Here is a 7,039-nt window from a genome sequence, read left to right on the forward strand (position 1 = left end):
GGCATCAGGAGCAATGGGTGGCAGGCCTATTAATGGCTGATCTGTACAGTGATCTGCCCTCAAGGAGACCCAACAGGCCAGTCCACTGCAGTGGCTTTCAATGTGGTAAGCCTGGGCTTCAGCAGAAGTCAGCTTGTGAAGAGCCCTGGCAGCTCTGCCAAGAGTTGGATCACTGGAAATGGACCTGCCCTGGAGTCGAAGGATGCCCAGGTCAGAGCCACAGATCTTATTGGCTCTAAGCTGAAAAGCCTTTCACTCAGCCCAACTTCCAAAGTGACCACTGCAGCTGAGGGGATGGTCAAGTAGGGTCAGCAACATTGCAGGCAGAACTGTAAATTTCTTGTTAGAGATGCCCCCTGCCTTTACCTGGCCAGCTCTCCTCCCAGGCCAGCCAAGTAATGAAAGTCAACAGAGTGCCTTCCCCTAGGAGGTTCACACCTCCCTTAGGATATACCCCATGTGAAGAGATAGATAGGTCTGGGCCTCTGAATTTACAAGGCCTAAAGCCCAACAGATTATTATCAAGCCCCTTCTATCAGGTTCTATTTGCCTCTCAATCAGAAAACTTAATTGTAGCTTAGACAGCACCTTTCTTAGCTCCTCTAATAATGACTCTGTCCTTTGTTCTAGGCCCTGTCTAGTGCACTTGGGCCTCATTCCTTTGTAATCATAACCTCTACTCTACCACCAATGGCTCTACTCCCAACATGTGTGTACTGATGATCCTCTTCCCCACTTAATGCTGTATAATTGTTCAAACCTGGTAAATGCCACTCTTAGGATCATTGGTTACTATCCTCACTCTGTCTTTTATGACCTTGTCTAAATATGATCAGAGTCGTTAAACTTGGAAGGCTTCCATAGCCTTGGCAACTCATGACGACAGCCTAGGATGGTTACTGGCGCCATAAACTAGAGTGTCAATTTGTTGGGTCAACAACAGGAGCCACTGTACGCTTGCTCCTCATGTGGGATCTCTGTCCTTAATGTGCTGTACATTTTGATTTGATGCTATAACTAGTACTCAAACAGTATGTTTCACTTTGTGTTGCTATGTGGGTGCAAACTGTTGAAATCTTTATACTAAATTGATCTTCTGTATATAAAGAGAATTGAAAATGAATCTTGATGCAAATGGAAGGGGAGAGGGAGCGGGAGAGGGGAGGGTTGCGGGTGGGAGGGAAGTTATGGGAGGGGGAATCCATTGTAATCCATAAGCTGTACACTGGAAATTTATATTCATTAAATAAAAGTTAAAAAAAATAGCTTTTAAAATCTTTAACTCTTTTTGTAGATTGCCAATTGATTTGAATTGCTTTTTGTTTTTAGATTACTTTAACACATTGCTTTAACAGAGCATCAGAGTTTAATTCTATGTCAAAGAGAAATTGAGCTTCCTGTGATCTTTTGCTGTGAGGTTTCCTTCCTTTACCTTCTTTCATATTGGTGACCATGTTTCTGTGTTTCTGTGTGTAAGACATCTTTAAGCATCTTTTGCAGGGCAGGATGAGTGGAAAAAAAAATTCTTTCAGTTTCTGTTTGCTATGAAAAGTCTTAATTTCACCTTTATTCACAAATGAGAGCTTTGCAGGATATAGTATTCTGGGCTGGCAATTTTTCTCTCTTAGTACCTGGGCGATATCTCGCCATTCCCTTCTAGCTTGTAGGGTTTCTGATGAGAAGTCTGCTGTGAGTCTAATTGGAGATCCTCTAAGAGTAATCTGACGTTTCTCTCTTGCACCTTTTAGGATCTTTTCTTTATGTTTCACTGTGGTGAGTTTGATTACAACATGTCGTGGTGAGGATCTCTTTTGGTCATGTTTATTAGGGGTTCTATAAGCTTCCTGTACTAAGATGCCTCTGTCCTTCTCCAAACCTGGGAAATTTTCTGCTAGTATCTCACTGAAAATGCCTTCTAATCCTTTCTCCCTCTCCATGCCTTCAGGAACTCCTAGAACCCGAATATTAGGTTTTTTAATAGTATCCTGTAGATTCCCGACAATATTTTTTAGATTTCTAATTTCTTCTTCTTTTCTTTGGTTTGCCTGTTTCCTTTCCTGTTCTCTGTCTTCTAAGTCTGATATTCTCTCTTCTGCTTCGCCCATTCTGTTTTTAAGGCTCTCTAATGTGTTTGTCATTTGATCTATTGAGTTCTTCATTTCATTGTGGTTTTTTGTCACTATCATAGTTTCATGTTCTACTAGTTGTTTCATTTCATTTTGATTCCTCCTTAATATTTCCTTTTCACGAGAGAGATTTTCTATCTTGTCCATGAAGGATTTCTGTAGTTCAAGAATTTGTTTTTGAGAACTTCTTAATGTTCTTATCAATTTTTTGAGATCCGCTTCTTGCATTTCTTCGATCTCATCATCTTCATGATCTTGAATTGGGGTGTCTTTTTCATTTGGGGGCGTCATAGTGTCTTCCTTGTTCTTGTTACCTCGGTTTTTGCGTTTGTTGTATGGCATGTTGGAGATATTTGGTTTCTTCACTGTGGTGTTTTTTCTTGTTACACTATGGCTCTATATTAAGTGGACTGTCTGCTTTCAGTGGAGCCTTAGAGGCTTGAGATAAGTGTGGACTGAGAGCTGTGTTTGGTTCCTCAGGGTTGAGGGTGTGTCAAAGATGACACTCCCAGGTTAGGCGTGGTAAATCTCTCTCTCTCTCTTTTTTTTTTTTTTTGATTCAAAAGGGAAGTAATTCCGCACAGCTGAACGTAATTGGAGGTAGTTAGCAGGCGAATGATATACCCACAGGAGCCAGAGATCGGAAGCTCTTTCCCAAGGACCACACAGGGAATCTCTGCTGCCCTCGGTGTGGGCTCCAATTCTCCTGCAGTCTCCCACTGGATTGCCAAGTTAGATGCTAATCTCCTGTTATTTCACCCCTCCCCCCAGAGTCAGGTTTTTCTGCTAGGCTCAGGGCTGGTGCAGACCTGAGGTCGCCCTGCTTATGACGTATGTCCAAAATGGCGCCTGCTCTTTGTCTTGCTCGCCTTTGAGGGGTGAGCAGAGAGAGAGAAACTCGTGTCCGTATCGGTCACTTTTTTTTTTTTCCCTCTCTCTCTTCTAGTTAGCCTGGTGAACTTTTCCCCACGGAGTTTCAAGCCTCGTTCCCTCTAGCCTCCTCTTTCCGCTTGCCCGCTGGTGTCTCGGGCTATTGAGGTTCGGCTCACCTCGCGTTCCAGCGCTGGTGTGTTGAGTCTGCCGCTGGTGTCCCGAACTTGGGCTCCCACGCTCTCCACGCAGGTCCACTGTGAATCACTAGTTCCGGAAGAGTTTCCGCTGCTGTTTCTTCCCCTACTCTTCCTTGACCCTGCAGTATCTCCACTTTTATTAACCTGTGTGTCTTGCTGAGCTATCAATGTGCTCCCTTCCTATTCCGCCATCTTGCCGCTCCCCGATCCCTTTGACTCTTAATCCTATCATGATGATCAATTATGAACTGACACTGATCACTTGGACTAGTGAGATGGCATTGGTACATGCCACCTTGATGGGATTGAATTGGAATCCACTGGCACATTTCTAACTCTACCATTTGGGGCAAGTCAGCTTGAGCTTGTCCCAAACTGTACATCTTCTCCCTATCTTATTTCCACTCTTACATTTAACAGAGATCACTTTTCAGTTAAATTTAAACACCTAAGAATAATTGTGTGTTAATTACAGAGTTCAACCAATAGTATTAAGTAGAACAAAAAAAAAAATACTAAAAGGGATAAAGTTGTACATCAAGTCAGGACAAGGGTCAAGGTGACGATTTATAAGTAACGACTTTTCCATGCCATTTTCCCATACATATTCCTATGTTTTACTTCAGATTTTCTTTGTACTTTTACCAGGAACTTTTCTTCCTTTACCTTCTTCCAAGTGATGATTATGTTTCTGTTTCTGTGTGCAGCGCATCCTTGAGCATCTTCTGCAGGGCTGGACGGATGTTGATAAATTCTTTTAGTTTCTGTTTGTAATGGAAGTTCTTTATTTCACCTTATTTATAAATGAGAGCTTTGCAGGGTACAGTATTCTGGATCGTTTTTTTTCTCTTAAGACTTGGGATGTATCCCACCATTCTCTCCTAGCCTGTAGGGATTCTGATGAGAAGTACACTATGAGTCTAATTAGAGATCCTCTGAAAGTAATCTGGCATTTCTCTCATGCACATTTTAGAATCTTTTCTTTTTGTTTTACTGTGGGAATTTCAACTACAGTGTGTTGTGGGGAAGATCTTTTCTTGTCATGTTTATTAGGGGTTCTATATTTGGATGTTGCTTTCTTTTTGCCAAATTGGAAATGTTTTCTGTTATTATTTCACTAAAAGGCCTTCTAATTCTTTGTCATTTTCCATGCCTTCAGGAACTCCTAGAACCCGTATGTTGGGTCATTTGATAGCATCCTGTAGATTCTCAACAGTGTTTTTTAGTTTTATAATTTCTTTTTCTTGTGTCTGCTCTGACTGTATAATTTCCTGTGCTTTGTCTTCTAAGTCAGATATTCTTTCTTTTGCTTCACAAATTCTGTTGTTAAGGCTTTCCACTGCATTTCTTATTTGTTCTATTGAAGTCTTCATTTCAATGATTTCATTTTAATTTCTCTTTAAGATCTCAATTTTGTGGGAGAAATTTTCTTTCATGTCATGTATGAATGTCATTAGTTCATGCATTTGTTTCTAATTACTTCTAAGTAATCCTAGAATTGATTTTTTGAATTCCATTTCTGGCACTTATTCAATCTCATTGTTTCCACAATCTAGTATTGAGTGTGTGTTCTGTTGGGGGGTATCATGTTGTCTTCCTTATTCTTGTTTCTCTTATTGGTGTGTTTGTTATTTGCCATTTGTGAAGATACTCGTTGCTTTCTTTGGTTTTTTGCTGTGGCAGTTTTTATCTTTAGACTATGTCTGAGTGGATTAGTGGAGTGTCATCTTTCAAAGAATATCTAGAGGCATGTTCTGGGTGTGACCAGGGAGCTCAGTTTTTTTTTTCTCCAGGGTGAAAAGCATGCCTGAGGTGACACACCCAGGTTTAGTGTGGTAAATCTCCGTTTTTTTTTTTTTTTTAATCAGAGGAGAGTTTTCTTGTTGTCTATTAGTGTAGACTCAGCTGAGTTTCTCTTCTCAAAGGAGAATAGTGCCTGGGCATGTGTGTATAATATTTGTCCACTCTGCCACAAGGACCACACAAAGGATCTGTTCAGTCCCCTGAATGGTATACTTTAAAGATGATCTTTGTTTATTTGAATTACATCTCAAGAAAACAATAATAAAAAAGTTTGACCAAGTGCTGGCAGCATCAGCATCATCGCTAATAGAATATCCTCAGAGAATCTCTATTCAAGTATGTGTGATGCTTCAATGCAGATATATAGTGAATAACTTGAAAATAGAAGAGATAGCATTGATGTGTATGAGATGGGAAAGAATAAATTGTGATGAGAGAGCACTCCCTCAGTGTTGACTGTAGCAGACTAAATTCATGTGTGCTTATAGGGGAAATGACCTCCAAATACCTAATGTAGTGAAAAGTCATTAAGGCAGAGAAGGGTGCACACACCTAATTTCACTTCAATAAAATTGCCAACAAGATTAATCCCACATATTGGTTATGGATAAATACAATTAAAACAGAAAAGGGATTGGAAGGATACATTTATCAGTGGCAATGTACATCTGGGAGATAATAAAGGGTTGGAATGGACCTGGAATGACAGTAAAAGAGATTCTGCTTTTGATTTTAGGATTAAAGTTAATTTTTGGGTGTCCTGTGTTTTTACTTGATGCTTCAGTTCCACTCTGGAATAATCACTGACAATAGTTTGCTGCTGCCCTGGGGAAATGGAGGAGAAGAAAGTTTCAGGCAGACCACCTACAAACCATAGTGTAGGACAGAACTGGTTCCAATCTTTCAAAGTGAAAACCTGAAACTCTAAGGGCCAGCTAAACTCTCACTGTGAGGAGTGAGGACTGAGTGGGGCTGGGTGGAGAGTGAAGCCCTCAGGAGTTAGGAATGTGGACAAAAAGTGCATTCCCCTGTTCTGTTTCACTGTAAACCATCCTAAGTGTTGTGAGCCCCAGTGTACCTGTGCATTCAAGGACCACAGTAGGGAAGACATCACCACTAAATGCACCAGGCACCCAAGACTGCTGATGAAAAATCAGGTCTTAGGTCAGACATGTGCAGGGAAGACAAGGGGTGAACTGAGAGTGGGAAGCCAGCAACAGAGACTCAGGACTATACTGCACACAAATAACATGGTTTCTGGAGAGAAATCACTTTTATCAAGCATCTTTTCTCATCTTTAGCACACATCTGATTATTAGAGTATTGTTGTTTTATGAGTGATAATTTATGTTATTTTTATGAGTGAATGCATAAGTACCATTGCATTGTGTTTAGAATTAAGAATATAATTCCAGGTCTCTCTCCCTTCACAGTCAGTTCCTAAAGCTCTCCTTGGCAAGCATGGCCTATGGGGGAAGCCAGGCTGCCAGAAGTCTCAGCATCACAGTTGTTTTATTTAATGTGGCTTTCTGTAAAGGATTTGTAGAAGATTTGAGTTTATCATTTAAAGGCAATCGAAAAGATGGCATTTGGCATGTAGATTTTTTGGACCAAGGTTGGAAACCAATTTGGAATGAAGCTGACCTTGAGATGAATATTATTGATTCTCCAGTTAAAGTTGGGAAGATGGATGCTACCTCATTTTCTAATTAATGAGGGACTTGAGGGGCTGGCGCTTTGGTGTAGCAGGTAAAGCCACCACCTGCAGTGCCGGCATCCCATATGGCTGCAGGTTCGAGTCCTGGCTGCTCCACTTCCAATCCAGCTCTCTGCTATGGCCTGGGAGAGCAGTGGAGCTCCTGGCATAGGATCGACACAGCTCCGGCCGTTGCAAACATTTGGGGAGTGAACCAGCGGATGGAAGACCTCTCTCTGCCTCTGCCTCTTCCTCTTTGTAACTCTGCCCTTCAAATAATAAAATACATAAATCTTTTAAAAAAAATAATGATTGACTTGGTATGTAATTACATAGTACCATGA

The sequence above is a fragment of the Lepus europaeus genome, chromosome 4 (assembly GCF_033115175.1).
Source record: "Lepus europaeus isolate LE1 chromosome 4, mLepTim1.pri, whole genome shotgun sequence".
NCBI lineage: Eukaryota > Metazoa > Chordata > Mammalia > Lagomorpha > Leporidae > Lepus > Lepus europaeus.